Here is a 20,005-nt window from a genome sequence, read left to right on the forward strand (position 1 = left end):
GTTGACTGAAAGTGAGAACAGGTTTTCTCATGGCATTGTTGTAGTTGACGTAGCAAGATATTTACATGCCAGATGCGCTAAAGATTTATATGTCCCTTCACGCTTCAACTACCATTCCAGAGGACATGGATCCATGCTGATGATGGTTCAATATAGGTTCAGTCAATGATAACAATCAGAAGCAGCGTGAGCTGACGCACGTTAATTTTCATCATCTGAGTCAGATGCAACCAGCAGAAGGTTGATTTTCTTTTTTGGTTTTTCGGGTTCTGTAGTTTCCACATCAAAATGTTGCTCTTTTAAGACTTCTGAAAGCATGCTCCACACCTTGTCCCTCTCAGATTTTGGAAGGCATTTCAGATTCTTAAACCTTGGCTTGAGTGCTGTACCTATCTTTAGAAATCTCACATTGGTACCTTCTTTGTTTTGTCAAATCTGCAGCGAAAGTGTTCTTAAAATGAACATGTGCTGAGTCGTCATCCAAGACTGCTATAACATAAAATATATGGCAGAATGCAAGTAAAATAGAGCCGGAGCCATACAATTCTTCCTAAGGCATTCAGTCACAAATTCAATTAACACTTTATTTTTTTAACGAGCATCATGAGAATGGAAGCATGTCCCCTGGAATGGTGGCCGAAGCATGAAGGGGCATATTAATGTTTAGCATATCTGGCATGTAAATATCTTGTAATGCTGGCTATACAAATCCCATGTGGTAAAGGAGCATTAAAAGGAGAAAGAGAAGAGCAGTAGATATAAAATTGCTGATTTAAAAAAAATTAAATGGGGGAATATGGAAAGGAAAGTCATGGCAGGAAGAGGTTAAACAGAGAACCCAGGCCACAATTATCTCTATTACAGTAGTACATCCGGATCTCCTTCAGGAGTGGGGCCCCATTGTACAGCTTGCCTATACATTGTACAGAGCTTACTTCCTTTCTCTGTATTATCTCTTTAACGTGTTGCACCCCTTTTTACTGACAGGTAACTGAGGCAGGGAGAACTTCAGGGCCGTGCCTTGCCCCCATTTGTGCAGTAACTCAATGATTGAGCTAAGGCTTTAACCTGGACTTCTTGAGTGTTGGGTGTGTGCCTTCACCACACAGCTAGCCCTGCTCCCTTCATAAACATTTTCTCCTCTCCATAACCCTGCCTTGTTTGTACTGAAATATTTGTCTACCCTACCTAACGGTCAGTAAATAGAGGTCTTTATGCGTTATTGACAGCTAAAACATGAATACACCCAAACCTCGCAATCCTTCATTTTTCTCCTCACCCACCCCAAATTCTAGACTGGGTCACCTTCATCAGTATAGCTTATACCTGTATGGGAGGTGAAAAAGCTATGCTGATATAAGCACTCTTATAGCAGTCTAACTGGCCACATTAAGAGATGTACCGCTATAAGTATTTTGATTTTAAAAAATGGCACCCTTTACCGAAATAGTTGTATGGGTATAAAATGTATGTGGGGACCAGACTGAAAAATTTAAGCAAAAATATGACAGGTGAATGAACAGACAAATGGGAGAAGGATGGGAGAACAAGGTAATAGCAGAGACAGATGAGTTTGTCTGAATCACTTTTGCCAGTGGTCTCAATAGTCATGTGCCATTTGCTGTATTCCACCTCTCTTAGACATTTTTAAAACACCTGTCACCTTGTTAACCAAGGGCTGAATAAGAAGCTTATGGATGAGACATTAAAAATCAGATCCTGGCTGCTTTGTGTAGACTTTAAAGCTCCCATTTGACCTTTCCTAAGAGCAAGGATTTTACCTTGTGTCCTTGGACAAAATTTTCCTTCCCCACGGTGGTTGTGTAGTGTGCTATCATGCCTCAGCTGGCTGCTGTCCTCAGAAGTGGCTGCGTTTCACTGGTGCTGTAGCTGCAGTGTAGGGCTTGTAAAGCACTTTGGGACCTTCAGGTGGAAAGCTGCTATATAAATGTAAAATCTGAAGTGCTTGCTAGCACTGGAGGAGGCTAAATTCCACAGATATCATCTCTAGAAGAAAGTGCAATTGTAGGGAAAGTGAATGATACCCTGCCACAAATTCACAGTCTGGCCAGTTTGCAGCATTAGGAGTCCTTGCGGCAGCTGTCCTATTCATGGCTCTTTGATGCTTCTTAAAATGTCAATTTCTTTAAATGTCTGTGAATGAAGTCACAAAATTCACTCATGAAATTGTATTCATGCCTTTAAATGATTATTAAAAAGGTAAACCCCAAGGCCTTATTTGAATTCTGTGATTAACTGTGAGCTTTTCTAAACCCCAATCACATAATGATGCATGTTGGCTCTTTTTAATCAAAAGGGAAAGGGGTTACTGCGGGTGCATGAATTAGTAATAGGCTGGTGTTGCATTTTAAAAAAGATAGTGTTGCAAAAGTGGGTGGGGTGTTTTGCATATTTTTTGTGACTAATTTGGAATCTAATTCATCATCTTCAGTATTCTACACCTTGAGAATTATGTATCTTTTATAGCTGGAATCATGCACCAAATCATATAAAATGATGGAAGTGGCCATTGCCTCTTTCCCCTCCACCTCTTCTAACATGAGAGGAATTCAGACTCCTATATGCTGTGCTGAAGGTTATGTAATGTCATTGCCGCTTAGAGAGAATCAGTCTGAGGAGTATCTAGTCAACTACCAATCTCCTGGTAAAATATTCCATCTGATGAAAATGGTTTACTAAAGTATCACATTGCAACTCTCTGACATGGTGAATGTAGAATTTTGGACAATTTAAAGGTTTGATCTAGATACAAAATTATACCTATATAACTTAAGGTGTGACTTTATACCAATTGAATTAAACTGTGCAAATTTATTTGAATATTCATATATTGGTTTACCAATCTAAATTGAACTGTTTTACACTGATGTGCCTGAATCCATATACCAAAGTTGTACCAGTTAAACAAAACCAATTAAAGTTAAAACCCTGCACAGACAAACCCTAAGATATGTGTTAGCATCTGGCTCTATGCTATCCTGGACTAGTATTTTACAAATTGTTCTTTAAGTCGTAGTAGCATGTCTGAAATTTACCTCGTGTTCAGGCACATCACTCATTTTAATCCCAAAGTTCTCTATGTTCCATACAGATTTAGTGTCCCACTCCTTTAATGTTGAAAAATATCTATGTAAAAATAATTATGAAATGGAGGATATAAAAATAATTATTTACACTAAAGGATTGAATCTTATGACCCTTTAATTTTCCTCCACAAATCATTTGCGACGTCCATTCTTTTGGTTCTTTGTCAAACATCACATCCCACATTTGGACCTCAGCAGGTAAAGCAGTTTGTCTGGCAGGGCTGGGTAGCTACTTTCACAATTTTTGCCTGCAGAAGGATTTTGACATAGTTGCCATAATGGAAAATCTCTTACCATAACTAACATGCGGAATGGAAAGGTGTCCAGTGGTTAGTTCAGAGGACTGGGCTCCAGAATTTCTGGACTCTATTTTCAATTCTTTTACTATGCAGTTTGGAGCCAGTTGCTTAAAATCACTGTCTCTCAGTTTGCCCCTCTAATAAAGGCACATAATTCTGAGCTACTTCACACTGTTGTTGTGAGGCTTAATTAATATTTTTAAAACACATCTCATCTGATGAGAGCTGCTAGAGAAGTGCAATATATTATTTTGATCTGGATACATCTACAACCTTCCCCCCCCCCCAGGGCTGCTGCTTAAAGGGTTAAAAAAATAATTCTGATTAAGGCTGGAATTATTTCCCTAGTGAGAGAAAAAAATAGAATGTTGATAACATTTCTAATAGGCAGGTACCGAAATAAATCTGTCCCCATTTACAAAATTTGTTTGCATTCAAGTAAGGTGGAAAGATGTTTAAGTACTGCAAGCATTTGAAGCTACTGCTAATATAGTCAACACATTTGTTTGCAATGGAGTTAACAGACTCTTCAAAAGTACATATCAGGGTGCAATCTCTTCTCATTTTGAAAGGCTCAGCTCTTTGTGACTATCAGTTTACCATGGGTTAAGAGTTCTTAAATTTCTGACCTATTTTCAAACCTTTGTGTTTAATTTTTTTTTCTAGTATGGCTTATTTTTCTTGCTTTTCTATGCCTGAGTTCTTTTAATGAATTATTTCTCTCCTTTTTCCCTTTCTTCTGTTCCCATTCTTCTTGGCAAAATAAATTTTATTGATGTAATTCATTAAATATTAAGACTTGCAGTCCTCCCACCTGAGGCTATGATCTTGTCTGATTGTACAAGCTAAACAGGGTTAGGTCTGGTTAGCACTTAGACAGGAGACCACCAAGTAAAAACCCAGATGCTGCAGAGAGTGGTATTGGAGATTCAGAAGATAATACTCTTTCTGTAGTTGCTACAGAACCAGTGCCTTACAATTAAGAGGGAGGAGATGGTAGATCTGGACATGTTGACACTGCTATTGATCGCTATAGCAATTTCATGTATAGTTCAGGGCTGTCTTTACCAAAAGGGTGTGCTGTATCTCTCAGAACAAAGGTAGACAGTGAAGAATGGAAACAGACATGGTCAAGAGAAGCTAGTTACCTTGGTTTAATATGCTCTGGGGGCTGAGGACTACAGACTGAGCCTACTCCATTTTGAAAGTCAGGTCTGTTTAGATTTTTTTTTTTAAAGGGCCAAAGTGTATCTCAGGTGTCCACAGTTAAATCCACAGCTACTCTTTTCTGTCACAGAGAATGAAAGAATTTACTCAGAATCCAGGCTTGCTGCCTTAGAAAGGGTGCAGAAGCTTGTGGTTCTATAAACCTCACCCACACAGGAAGTGTTGCCCCTACTACTTACCCTTTCCAAATCTGTTCACTGAATACATAGCGAGCTAATTACAATCCTCTCGTTGGAGGTGGTTCTGCAGCTTTCTAGCTGTCTGTGTACTCCTATAATTTGTAGCATGTGAACATACTGGAAAGAAACTGCCTCTTCTCAAAAAGAGTCTATCACCCATAGGCAGGCATCAGCCTCTTGCAGTTTCCATGAGCCTATTGTCACCTAGGGCATTCAGCTTGGACTGGAGGAGAATACAGTTGCTATTCCTCAGGCACAAGGGACTTATCTTTTAGGAGTAGGGTGTAGACTTTTGGTCCGTACAGGCCAGAAATCTTATGGAGTTCCCATTTTCCAGCATCTGGACCAGACTATGTACCACAACTATTCTTGACTCATTATATAGTTATCATTATCTGTCTTCAGTCTATTTGCAGGGTCAAATGGTGGGACAAGAGTCCCAATATAAGAAATCCTTAATCATTGTTCGATGTTTGGCATTCAAAACATGCTCATAAAAGCTCAGTTACATTGGCCTGGGCATCTTATTCACATGGCTGCCTCAAGAATTCTCCAGGCTATATTTTATGGTCAGCTAAAGTAAGGCCCCTGTTCTCATGGTGGCCAGTAGAAATGATATAAAGATGCACTGAAGTCAAACTTGACAGCAAGGTAGCCTGACCCCAGCAACTAAGACACAACACCCCATGATAAGGGAAGCTGGTGGCAGACTTATCATGTTGCCATTAACTGCTTTGAAGCAAGGCACATTAACATTTTATGTGAAAAATGTGAACAGCACAAAGCCAGGGTACACCTGCAATGTTCATAGATAATTTTGTCTGTCCTACACGTAACCATATTTGCAGTTCTTACATTGGTCTGCCTCGCATAGCTGTGTTCACCTATAGTGTTTGCTGAATCCTCGTTTGTCAGCATCAATGTGAGACTCCATCATCATGATGATGATTTATTGCTTGTATAGTGACAGTAATGTGCTGGACAATTTACACAGAGCTATGTAGATGATGCATTCTAATCATCCTTTGTATCTTCTAGTCAAACCACATGAAACATAACATTATTTGGTCCCAGAACAAAACATTAACTGTACACTCAGAACAAAATATGTGTCCCATGATTGGATCACAATGATGAAACAGGAATGCACAGTCTGACCTATTCTGAGTCAGTTTCATTAATGATGTCTTCCATCTGTATTTTATCTTCTGGTTATTGCATTCTAGCTGACAAATAATCTATAAAAGTTATCTATTTATTAGATTACTTTGAGATGTTCTAACTTGAAAGAAAGCCTGTTGATGCATTTTGGAGTTGCTGCAATATGACTTAATTCTCATAATAGGCCCAGTAAAATATGCTACTGAGAAGATTAATGCATTTGCACAGTGTTGCATTTTGCATATAGGATAATTTGCTGTATAAGAGACATGTATTTCCTATGTGTAATGCCTCTATGAATGTTTCTGTTAAATGAAGGGGTTTGGCAACCCACTCCTGGAACCTTTTCTCATGTAGCTAATCACCTTTTCTACTCTTACAGTAAATGTTACAGAGTTGCATTTCTCTCTAATACGAGTGCAGTTGATACTCTACTGTTCTTTTATTCCATTACCACTAGAGTTTGAATTACTTACTGAAATTAGATTTAATGACACATTTTTTATTCAATTATTCCATTAGGTCTTCTCCTCCCCCCTCCACCCCTGTTTTGACTATTTCTAATTCAGAATCTTTGGTGAAAGTTAAAAAAAAATTATTGAGGCTTGTTTGAATAAATTCTCATCATCTTGATTTTGTTGCCTGCATACTGTGATGTGGAGAAATATTACCTAAGGGGCTGCACTACACACGGACAAACACAATCCAACACAGATGGGTTGTTTTACTGCGCTTTAATTTTTTCTTTTGTCAGTTATCTGAGTGGATGCATATTTCTGGGTTGTTGGAGAAGAAAAGATGAGAGCTTTGAATATTTTAGGAATAAGAAAATTCAGTTTTTCATTCAAAGGCATCTCTCTGGAACTCATCACCACAAACATTGATAAGACAAGCCTTACAAAGGTCCAGTGGCTCTTTGCCCCCATTCTACAGATGGGGAAACTGAGACAAAACAATTAAGTGACTGGCCTGTAGTTGCCTTGGACATGAATAGAAGAACATTCTAGTGAGACTGATAAGGAGTGGTTTCTGTACTAAAGAGGACTTTGCTGTTTATTTGCACACATTGTGCAAATGAAGATCCAGACCCTCCAGGGGATTAGAATACATTTTTGGAGTACAGTGGGGCTATCAAAGTGCTGCATCAAGTGTCTCAGCACTAAACAAGTGCCATGGGTCTTCACCTACTTCTCAATAGCACTGATATGGGATCTTACAGGCTTCATCAGATCTGAAAGGCCAGACAGGCTTAGGGGCCCTAATTCCACATGCAGCAAGACTCCCCTTGATATCAGTGGGACTTCTGCTCAAATAAGGGAACAACTTAGCATTTATTCATTTTAATTGCCATTGAGTTGCGATGGCTTTGCTTCTGCCAGTGCTACCAGCTACTGTAGATTCTCTTTTACCTCAAGTGACAGAGCAAAGGTTTTGCATCCCGGGACTGAAGGTTCAAATCCCTGCAGAAACAGATTTTTGGCAGACTGAGGGACATTAACTCAATTACAGGACTGATTTTATGTTGCTAGTTGGACCATTAACAGGTTGCATGAGGACTCCTAAATGGTTTCTGGAGGACTGCTATTTGTGCTGCTATGGGTCATGTAAAAGCCCAGGAAAGTGCAGCACCAGTTCTTTAAATAAAATAAAATATTTTTTTAGCTGTAAAATCCCCTTCTATCACCATGGATATCTCTAGACCAGGATTAGTTTAATGTCATGCAAGATTTCAGAAGGGTTGATTCACTGCTGTTTTCTTAAGAGCACGCTTTCAATCTGGCATTGCCAGGGAGGCATAACTCTTACATGCTCAAGTACTAATTCTCAGTAGGTTTGGGATGATCATTTATTGAGGGAGAAGTCTGTGTAGAGCTCAGATTCTCTGGACACCTATAGATTCTATGGCCACATGTGGTTCAGCATTAGTTTAAGCAGCATTTAAAATAGATGTACGTGGAACATTCTTATGGAGAGAGCAAAGTTTGCCAAGGGGCCCCATGTAACTTTGACCCATCCCTGCTCTTACCTGTGATTCACCATACAAAGAAATGAAGCAGTCCTGTAGTTCTTAAAGATGACACTTCACTACAAAATAAATGTACTTTCATTTTAATGAAAAACAATCTCTCTCTCTCTCTCTCTCTCTCTCTCTGTATCAGTCTGTGGGATGACTGCTGCAGCTTGGACAGAGCTGATGGACACAGAAAGCACAGCCTAGTTTTAACAGAGATAATAATAAAATATTGCTATACGGTATGAGACAAGGGAGTTGTATTTTAGAACTGAATGGAAAGCTCTTGGGTAATAGGAAATTCAAGGTTACATTTAATTGAAAATAGACTGAAGTGGTAAGGTAAATACAACATGTAGATGACATGGATAGAATAGTAAAAGAGAAATCTGCTTATGTTGTTTTGGCAAATTACAGAAAGCCCTTATTTGCTGAGAGATATTTGTCCATGTTAACAAATTAGGGGTCACATACATTATTTAGCAGGGTCAGGGACCAAGGTTCTAAAAAGAATTACCAAAAAAATTCACTGGCTGATCCTTATTTCTCAACCCACCCTCTTGTGTGTTATGATATGTACAAAATTTTCTGTAATACAGACTTTCTGAAAAATTTCAGAAATTTCAAATTTGGAAAATTTTTATTTCAGAATTTCAAAATATAATGATGACATTTATTTTTATATTATTATAGTCACAGAGTAGCAAGACAATAGTTAAGGTTGTGTCAGAATTTTCTGTTTTAGAGGATCTGTACCTCATAAGAATGGCCATACTGGGTCAGACCGATGGTCCATCTAGACCAGGGTGGGCAAACTTTTTGACCCAAAGGCCACATTGGGGTTGCAAAACTGGATGGAGGGCCGGGTAGGGAAGGCTGTGCCTCCCCAAACAGCCTGGCCCCCGCCCCTCCCACCTCCTGCCCGCCCCCCTCAGAACCTCCAACCCATCCAACCCCCCGCTCCTTGCCCCCTAACTGCCCCCTCCTGGGACTCCCCACCCCTAACCACCCCCTAGGACTCCACCCCCCTATCCAACTCCCCTGCTCCCAGTCCCCTGACTGCCCCGACCCCATCCACACCCCCGCCTCCTGACAGGGTCCCTGATACCCCGCGCCTATCCAACCCCTCCTGTTCCCCATCCCCTGACACACACACCCCCAGAACCTCCACCCCATTCACCTGCCCCCTGTCCCCTGATTGCCCCCCAGGGTCCTCCCGCCCCTTATACAATCCCCCGGCCCAGGCCCACTTACCATGCCGAGCGGAGCATGCAGAGCAGCATGTCTGGCTGCCGCGCCGGCCAGAGCCAGACACGCTGCTGCTCTGCTCAGCAGGAGTGCACAGCTCCACCACCCAGAGCGCTGCCCGCGTGGCGGTGTAGCTCTGCGGGGGAAGGGGGATAAGTGGGGGAGGGGTCAGGGGCTGGCCTCCCCGTCTGGGAGCTCAGGGGCCGGGCAGGACGGTCCCATGGGCCGGATGTGGCCCACGGGCCATAGTTTGTCCACCTCTGATCTAGACCAGTCCTGTCTTCCAACAGTGGCCGGTACCAGATACTTCAGAGTGAATGAACAGAACAGGGCAACTTATCAAGTGATCCATCCCATCATCCAGTCCCAGCTTCTAGCAGTCAGAGGTTTAGGGACACCCTGAGCCTGGGGTTGCATTCCTGACCATCTTGGCTAACAGCCAGGTCAGTGTCTCACCTTTGTTCTGAACCCTTTTTGTAAATATGCAATGGGGAATTTGAACCAAATATCAGCCACTAACTAGTGTGTGTGTGGAATGGTCTCTAGATGTGTATGTTGTATTTATGTTGTTGGGTTTTTTAGGAAACTTGAGAAAACAGGAGCACTACAAAAGCCTGTTTATCCACACACAATGCATGTTTGCTGCCTCTCCTGCTGCCTGAGCAGTAACATTGTGACATCAGAGATAATCAACCACTCAGCAACACTCCCTCCCTCCAATTCATTTGCATACTTGGGCTTCTCTATTTATGTTGTCATGGCAATGGCTACTTTAGATACCAGATTTACCTCAGATTACCATAACATTATTACAAACAAGGGTCCTAGAGAGAATTGTAATGAAAGCAAACTGGGTTTGGATAAACCTGGGTTTGTACTGGGGTGAGTTATACAGTTTCTTTCCAAAGGGTTACTGTTTGTTACTTTCCTCAAGGAAAAAAAAAAAGTTTCATGAATATAAGATACAAAATTCCAGCTCCTTTTCATGCATATTGTTTATCTGCTTCTTACAAATTGGGGGCCCATGACTTTCTAAATATTTACCTTTTGAAAAAAAGCACAAAATTATAAATACAAGTCCCCCCTCAGTTTTCTGTTACACAATTATATATATAAAAAGTCACTTAGAGACTGCAGTAAAACTGAAGAAGTTAAAAACAAACAAACATTAAAAACAAACATGTTTTGTTTGAAGGCAGTTTAATTTAATTATTTTCAGTATATTGGCCAACATGAGACCGAATGATGAAATATTCACAAAGGTAACAGTGGCAACAAAACACGTTGAACGCTACAAATGCTTTATTATTTAAATAGCATTTCTATTAAAAACTCAGGCATTTCACATGCAAAAAACTTCATTTAACATTAGTTAAGGTTACTCTCATCAATAAATTAAACTATGAGGCATTACAAAGTTACGGATTAAAAGGTTGCAAAGTCAAACACTAAAGGTAGGAAATGCCAGCATGACTGTTGCCTATGCAACGGTAATACAGCCAGCCCCTTTGTGTGGATGCAATTTCATAAAATCAGCCAGAATTCCTAAATATGACATAGACAAATTTCCAGACTGTCATGCTGGCTCTTTACATTGGGAAAGACAAGCAGTTGTAGCTTTGTGAAGGCCATTTTGATTCTGAGTATTTCTCTTTTTTAGGTAGGGGAAGTATTTTTAGTTTCTTTGTTCTCCCTGTCTCTCATTCTCGAGGCTGTACTACAGACTCACATTTATCCCTAGGCATGTTGTGAAGCAAAATTAATGTTTATAAAATCCTTTGAAATCCCTGGATGACAAATGTTACAGAAGTGCAAAGAATAGTAAAGGTGCTGGCTTTACAGTATTATGGATTTACCTACCTTGTCTCTCTCAAATCCTGGGACCAACCTGGCTACAACAACACTGCAAACAGAGAACAGATTTGTATTTAGCTCAAAAATCATCCTATTATGCTGTTACCATATTCTTCGGTTGCAATCATGTGAACTTCCAGCCTCTTTTATCTGAGAATCTACAAGGTGTCATTGAGTAAGTGCAGTAGAAATATTCGCTTAAAGAGGAAAAGGAGGTCCAGAGCACTTAGGTGAGTTACACAGGGTGTCAGAACTTGGAATACAAGCTAGGTCTCTTGACTTCCAATCTCTCGTTAAAAACACTAGCCCATGCTGCCTTAACTTTTGTTAGGATTGGGTCACCAAAAACTCTGTGTGGGTGAATGCTGTGTTTCCTTTTTTAATTCTGCTGTTCCTTGAATGGCATTTGTGATCTTCCATTCATTCTCTTCCAATCTATTCCCTTCCCTAAGGAACTTACAGTAATTACTGTGAAGATGAGTATTTAGACTTTGTAAAGAACAGCGCTCTATTGGAAACTGACACTTCTGTCAAGAGAGGATTTCCAGCTAAACGGGAAGCACTGGCAATTTTCTGCTAAAATGGATAGAGATCTTGCAGATCATCAGATTCTTGTGGAAAATTCAGCCCTGTGTCTAAACTGGTAAGTTTCTTTGGCCCTGCTGGAAAGAGGTAAGGGAGAGGACATGCAACTCTAAAGTGTGGAGGCACATGGAAAAAGCAGATGCTGTAACAGTAGACTGTGGTCATGGGCACATAAGAACCGATCACCTATAAATCATAATAATCCTACCTGAATCTAGAATAGGATCTGATGTTTCTTGATGAGTTACATTTGCCCAAGTCAGATCAGAAGCTCTCTAGGACCTTCTATCTTCACATGTTATTTAAATCACAAGTGATGGTGTTTGGAGAGCTCATGTACCAACCCTGGTAATCTGTTCCACCATGTCAGAGACAGTAACTTGTTACATTCTGCTATCTCTATATATGATGCCTTGGATACCTCTGTTTATATTAGGTGTCTGGTTTGACCTAGTGGATAATAAAGCAAGCCTGGACAATTCCACCTAAAGTGAAGTGAGAATAAGATGTTATGAGTGGAAATAAAGACACTGGGCTTCCATTTATTATTAAGTATAGTGATTACAGCCATCTGTGTGAATTCTCTTTAGCAATACTGCAAAGACCAGAAAGTTCTCCCAGGACGTGCATGCCAGTATGTACTGTACATTAGATTTCTATAGGGTTACCAGATAGCAACTGTGAAAAAATGGGAAAGAGGGTGGGGGGTAAAAAGTCCCCAAAAATGGGACTGTCCCTTTAAAAACGGGACATCTGGTCACCCTAGATTTCTAGGATGCAATAAACCTGCTGTCTTCCAGTTTTGTAGTTGTCATGATGGCCTGGTCCTTCCATGGCAAACAAAGTCCCAGAGTGCTGTGTTAAAACCAGTCCTCTGACCACAAAACAACAGCTGTTGAAGTTACAAATACAGTCATGGCACAGTGTTTAATGTCACCAGTAGGTGACTTATCAATGTACTGAATACATGGTTGGTAAATTCATTCACCTGAATGTATCATGCACAAAAGCTGAGCCTCATCATCTAGTGTTTAATATGAAATTATTGATGTTGCCATTGGATGGTTTCAATAGTTTCAAATAGGCTTAATGGATAATACATGCTTTTTGTATAGCTGCATGCACTGTGGCCTGGGCTATCGGAGTTAACTGTAAAGTGAACAAGTCTCCAAAGCCTGTCTGAACTGTTTTACTTTGTGAAAGAAATCCTCCAAATAACTAATAAAGCCAACCATCCTGCTTTCTCCCACTGCTTATGGAAAGCAATAGAAACAGCTAACTATGGGTTTTTTGTTTTGTTTTAGTTTTATAAAAGAGGGTTGATATATTTTCAGCATGCAAGCACAATACTTTTTCTACCGCAAACAATGAAATACCAGTGTCACCAGGGAATAAAATCCCAACACCGAGATTGAGAGAGCTTTCCATACGTTCTGCATTGAGGTATCACAAAAATTATATTTTGGTTGTGAGAGAAGAAAAGCTCACCTCCCTATAAAATAGGAGTGTTCTAAAGTAAAATAGAGCCACTCTCAAATAGTCCTTTAATTTACAAGTCTCTCTTGTGTGAATGCTATCTTAGTTTAAATGACAAAACATGATATCAGGAAGGGGTTTCTAATTAAAATTCTCTTTTCTTCTAAGCTTTAGAACTGTGGACTGCTATTAGTATTGGGTAACATCCTAAGATTCTGATCATATCACTCTTCCAAAGCTGTCATTCTGTATGTAACTTTATTTCCTTCAAGTGGTTGAACCACAGAGTATAAAAGTTCTGGTTCTAGTGCTACCTATGTAAAATTTCCTTTAACTCTTGTGGCAGAAATCTTGTGTTATTTGAAGCCAGAGGTTGTGAGTTCTATTTTGGCTGATGCCTATAAAGTCTGCTGTCTGGCAGCTGTAATCATTTTTGAATCTTGGGCCTATCTTCCATGGTAGTAAAGGGCACTAGCTATGTCTGGACTTGACTGCAGGAGATGAGGCGAGATGGGGTAGCTGTATAGGTGCTATACAGCTGCCACTTGTGAGGGAGGTTTCTGCCCTCAAGATTTGCAGGGGCATTCACATATATGGAGCCTAGACAGCTGTTGGGGGCTCCATGCTATATATGCAGTGAGAGTTCAAATCTGGACCCAAAGCCATTCCACGTGTAAGATGAATGTAAATAAATCCTCAGTTTTGATGGGCATATTGAACATTGAAAATATAAGCTATGCTAATACCTTGGATTCACCAATATATACAGTACATAACTAAGGATAAGTAATATTAATTATAAAATGAAATAGACCAGTTAAGTAATTTATTCCACCACCCCAATCAAGGACTTGTTCCTTATAATTTGTTATGATAATTAAGGTTACAGATGGAAAAGTACTGTTGTATCCCATGCCCAGCAGATGCAGAATATAGTTCCCCAGTTAGAGGATACCTGTAGAGCCCTGCAAATATGCAGATATCTGTGGATCATTTTTGCAGATCACACGTGGATACAAATTTTGTATCCGCACAGGGCTCTAGATCTTTTGGATATTACCCAACAGTCACAGCTGAGCTTAGCCAAAAGGCCAAAGAGTGATCTTATAGTGTTTTTACATGAGAATGACTTCAAAAGATACCTACATACTATACCAATATACTGAATAAGTATATCAATAACCATCAATTAAGGGCAGTGCTGACATTCAATCATGATTATACCTATCTCCATGACATGTTTACTTTATTATTGCTTTGGTGATCTATATTCATTGCATTTCAATAAATATATCCAAAATCCAGTTGCATGCACAAAACATCCCCACCTCCACCCAAGGGAAAAAAAAAAAACCCAACTCTGCAATACATGTAAAAACTGCATTTCTTGAGCATACCTCTTAATTTAAAACAGCTGCAACAACTCACCAACCATTTGAATAAATCCTCAAGCAATTGATTTCATCACCTCTGTGCAATTAAAATAATTGAACCAAATTTCACTTCAGTGCATTTCAAGCTTGCCTCTTGGTTCTTACCATATGTTGATCCCTCCTAGAGGGAGAGATTCTCTGGAATGTTTAATTTATAGAGTAGGATATATTTTCCAACTAAAACTATGAACAAATGAGTGCTTGAACAATGAAAGGATGTGTATTATGAGTGGGGGTATTTAGGCCCAAGATATTTAGGTGCCTAACTCCTGTTGAAAATAGTGGACCCCTTACTATTTTAGTTGCTTAGAATAATCCCAACATTAGCAGATCCCTATCATCAGCTGAATTACTGGAATAAACTCTCAGAAAGGATCCCAGAACAAATGACTATAACACACACACTACAATGGATAAACAAACAAACCATGGCTCTAGTTCCCCATGTTCCAGATCATATTCAAGCCCAGCTCTGGAGAATTTTACTGGAGCCCAAATTCCTGCCTGAAGTGAAAAGGCAGGTTTTAACTGCAGGTCTCTGCTTCAGTCCTTACTGCTGCAAATTACTGCACCAGTGACTGTCTGAAATTAGGCACCTGTGGGGCTGACTAGAGCCTAATAGCATCCAATTAACAGAAAGTCGCTGTAAGGAGATTCAATGTTTGTTTGTAGAGTCAAGTAGGTAGGAGTAACAAGTAACTTTTCTTCAGGTAGGAGCTTCTGCTTTTATTGGAGAAATACCAGTGTTCCAGTGCAGTGGGAGGTAAGCTGTATTTTTTGGATAATTCCTTATGTAGGAAAGTAACACAAAGTTAATGTTTTCCTCTGCTCTGGAAGAAGCTAGCCCAAACTGGCAGCTTAAAGGAAAGTTAGATATTTTTCATCCACCATCTGAATCCATTTCTCACTCTTAAACCTCAAGAGAAGAAATTCTCAGTGCAAGGAAGACTTTCAAAAGTCAAAGGGAACATCCTTCCTTTTCCATAATTTTTATTTGTACTAATAAAATAATTGAAATAATTGAGGAAAGAAATAGACAATTTTAGGTACGGTGTATATCTTGGTAAGCAAACAATACAAAGCTGCTACTCCAGGTGTATGCAGGGCCGGCGCAACCCATTAGGCGACCTAGGCGATCGCCTAGGGCGCTACAATTTGGGGGGTGGCGACCACGGTGGTATTTTGGCGGCGGGACCTTCCGCCGCCTCTGTGGGGGGCGGCATTTCGGGGCAGGACCTTCTGCCATCTAGGGCTACAGAAAAGCTGGCGGCTCTCCTGGGTGTATGGAAGCCTGTTTGTTGTGGCTAGTTGTGGCTGTTGTCTTTAATATGCCTACTATTAAAGAAGATCAGTATTTCCCTCTTGCTTGGCACTTTCAGAGGTCCCAAACACAGTAGATTGTCAGATTCCCCACTCCCTGGTATGCTGTCCGCTGGGAGTCTTTCCTCCCTAGCACTTGTCAAACATGGGGTGGTGTGTGTGGGGGGGAAACCTAAGCACACTTAGCAGCAATTATTCTCCTCATATTTGTAGGTTAACACTTGCTGCTGCTGTAAGTCTAAGCAAAGTTATCTAGCATTTCCAATGGGGCTGCTTCACAGTTAAATTACATTCTGCTTGATGAGTATATTGTTGCTTCATTAGTTTTCTCCCTGATAGTTTGCCCACATCTTAATAGCAAATGATCCCTTGATCTCAAGGACATAGCCAGAGTTCACATTTCTGTGAAACATATTGAGTTATTATGATAGCTGAAGTGAGAACTGAATGGAGATGCTATCCCCACAAGGCAAAATCAATCTCTGATAAGTTTTGGTATTTGGCTACTAAATATGCGAAGATTAGGTATAATAAGAGGAGGGGAGAGGGAAACCTGCGGAAAAAGTATATTTAGTAAATTCTGATGGTAATTGTTAAAAATTGTTTGTAATCCAAGTGATGAAGATGAAAAGATGGATTTACTCCAGCTATTAACATCTACTTTATTGTTAACTCTTTTGTTAGGCATAATTAATTACTTAAGACTTCATGAACATCAAATGCCATTCTCTGCACTCCGGGAGATACCATAGGATTTCTAAGCATCATTAAGTATTGTAGCAGAAGCAAGACCAGTCTAATGATGTCCATTGTATATATTTAATTTTTTCCCCAAATTAATGCTATGGGTGGATGGGAATTTTAAATGTAACTTAAGTAGTTTGAGTTTACTAATTCCTTTGACTTTCTGACTTGGAGCCTGATTCTGCAGCCTTTACTCAGGCAAAACATTGAGTGAAGGTTTGTAGGATCAGGCCTTTACTTAGGTTATATAGGGCTTGACTTTTACCCATCACTCCAACAAAAGTCAATGGGAGCTACAGGTGCTCAGCTCATAACGTGTTATGACAAACGTGGAATTCGTTCCTTCTGTTTCGAGAGCTGTTGAACAATATAGTCTGGGAAGTAACACATATGACAACCTCACCTGCAGCTATTCACCCCCTGCCAAGTCTCTCAGATATGGATCAGGTGAAAACAGGAATTCAGTACAATACTGTTTTTTAAAAAAGCTTTCTGTAGGTGCACTGGTCATAGGGTCAAACCTTGATCCTACTAAACTCTATAGGAGAGAGTACAAATTTTTCCATTTTGGACTACAACCTGGTTACATCTCAGGTCTTTCATCATGCTATCTGAAAAGTTGCCTATTAGCTACTGAGAACCATTACAAAATACCTTGGATGTGTTAAGTCTAAGAGCCTTTTTAGATAGTGAAATTGCACTCATATAATGGAGGGTAGAGTTTGGCCCTAAACAGTTATGCGTGCCAGTAATTTAATAGCGAGAGTTGATGTTTTAGGTCATCACATTTGTTGGTAACTTTGCTTCTGATAAGAGTTTTCCAGAGAACTTGAAAAGGTTGCCTGGAAGTTCCAGGGATGTTTAAGTCAATCTAAAATTGGTCACTTATTTGGGAAATGTTACCTCTGTCATGGGGTTGACTAGGCCAAAGTTTAAGTGAAGCAGGATCCATTGATGATGAGATGCCATTGATACTCACAACATTTGGATCCCAGGATCCATTAGGGGGTCATTGACCAGAAAGTAGTCTACTGTCAGGTTGGAAAGCAGGAGGAAACATTGGTAGGACAGGTACAGCCTGCAGATCCACAGATATCTGCTTTATATCCGCAGACTATTTTTGTAGATGGGATGTAGATACAAATTTTGTATCCATACAGGGCTCCAGGGACAGGAAACTGGGGTGTTATTGCCCAATGGCTGCTTGGTCTTGTCCCTGCCTCCCAGCTTCTTCCTGTCAACTGTCTCTGCCTGCTCTCAGTCAACTAGCAACAGCTGCACTGTTAGGATGAGAGCTAATTACAGACTGCCAGCATGCCCAAGAGGGAGCTGCTATACTTCACCTTCCTCCTCAGTGAATTAAATTGAGCCTTCCATAACATGGTTGCATAAAATGAAATGTTTGCTTGTTGTTAATTAGTGCTCACTAAAGTCAGAAATGTATGTATCAGAATCAGATAGGAAATGCACAGCTATGGTGGTGGAAGCTTTTTTTGATAAGCACCCCATTTAATTGTTAGTGTGTCTGCCATACAAAGTTTTAGCAAGTTTGTTAACTGTGTTATCACCTGGCTGCTCCACCCCCAGCTGGGTTCCATCTTCCTACAAAAATCAACTTTGCTGGAAAATCTGTTAAACCCAGCTGTGCCCAAACATGCTTAAAAGGTGGTCATGTCTATAGTAGGCTTAGGAATGTAACCTTTTTGCCTTGTTTTCCATGTACTACAACTTTAAATTTCTAAAAACAGTGTGAGATAGGCAGCCATGTTGTGAGGCAGAGTCATTGCAGCAGCATATTGTAGAGAAGAGATGCATTCGTTTGTGTGCACTCTCTCGCCCTTGAAGACTGTTTTTGTTCTTTTTTGTTTAGTTTGTTTCCTATAAAGAAAAGTCATTCAGATTGCTCTTTGTGTATGGAAAAACATGACAAGGTCTTATTGTGTAGATGGCACTTAACCATGTTATAAACATATCCCTGAATAATGCCCCCATATATTTTGTTTTTTGGGACACAGTTTCAGCATAAATTAGGATATGTCTCTTATGTATGTGATCATTCATCCCTCTTAGCAGAATTACCGTTGGTACTTAGGCTCTGTGAGGATATTTGTTCTGTGGTATCTTTACCCACATGGTTCTTTTCAGGTTAAAAGAAAGATGTGTGATTTGTATAAAAAGAGGACTTCCTTTTCTGAACAGGGAAAAATTTACTGGAGTTTGCAAAAGTGTTTCATATTTTTGAGTAAATTTCATGGAAATGTTTGCTGCCCGCCCCAAAGTGCATTAACTTTATAAAAAGTGAGCCTTCTGCACTTAAAGGAAGCATGCGTTAACATGGATAAATGTTCTCTCGCCCACAGGCACCGCCCCCTCGGCTCCAATTGGCTGGGAACTTGCCAATGGGAGTGCAGAGCCACTGCTTGGGGCGGGGGCAGTGTGTGGAGCCCTGTGGCCCCCGCCTAGGAGCAGGACCTGCTGCTGGCCACTTCCAGGGCACAGCGCGGTGTCAGAACAGGTAGGAACTAGCCTGCCTTAGCCGGGCAGCATCGCCGATGGGACTTTTAACAGCCCAGTCGGCGGTGTTGACCAGAGTCGCCACAACCCAGTTACTTCCAGTACTGGATTGTGACCCACAGTTTGAAAACCACTGGTCTAGGGGACATTTACAATGTTTGAAAAGCTTCCAAGCTCCAGGTTGTTAATCCTAAAGTGGGCATGGGATGAAATGAATATTGAGTTTGGATCAAACAGGACTTGAATCCACGCCCTTTTTTTTTTGTTGTGTATTGCATTAGCGCCTAAGAATCCCAGTCATGGACCAAGACCCTATTGTGCCAGGTGCTGTACAAACATAGATCCTGACCTAAAGAGTTTTAATTTCTTAAAATCATAAGAGATTTAATCTAGCTCCAGTTTTACTCATTTTTTTTCTCATTTACAGGTGACAAATGCATTGCTTCTAGCATTTACTCATGAAAGCCTCTAGTATTTCAAGTGTGTGTTGGGAGGGGGATTTTTTAAAAAAAGATGCAATCTTCCTAAAATTTAAAATGAGCAGGTTTCATAACCCAGCAGATTAATTCAGAAAAAAATCAAGAGATACAAGAGAGTTTTATGCACAGCTACAGTATGTCAGGACAAATGATGTCAGCTTCATTTGAAAGTAATTGTTTTTGAACATGAGTAGCATATAAATCACAATAACCTGGCTCTCCAAAGTGCCCCTCGGTGCAAACGGGCAGCGAAAGCAGATGTTTTATTTAATATTCAGATGGCAGCACTTCAGCAGCACTTAATTCATTTAAAAAATATATTTCCAAAGACTAAACCATCGTAAAGCTGAAACGTCGTTTCAAATGCT

General features: G+C 40.2%; 1 long non-coding RNA gene across 1 annotated transcript in view; it reads left to right on the forward strand.

Annotated features, from left to right (window-relative positions):
* The first annotated feature begins 14,658 nt into the window (after nucleotides 1-14,658).
* Nucleotides 14,659-20,005, forward strand: part of LOC135974504 (uncharacterized) — a 142,755-nt gene continuing 137,408 nt past the window's right edge. The window contains exon 1 of the long non-coding RNA XR_010591769.1: nucleotides 14,659-15,343. This is a non-coding gene — a long non-coding RNA (uncharacterized LOC135974504). The remainder of the gene's footprint in view (nucleotides 15,344-20,005) is intronic.

The sequence above is a fragment of the Chrysemys picta genome, chromosome 12 (assembly GCF_011386835.1).
Source record: "Chrysemys picta bellii isolate R12L10 chromosome 12, ASM1138683v2, whole genome shotgun sequence".
Lineage (NCBI taxonomy): Eukaryota > Metazoa > Chordata > Testudines > Emydidae > Chrysemys > Chrysemys picta.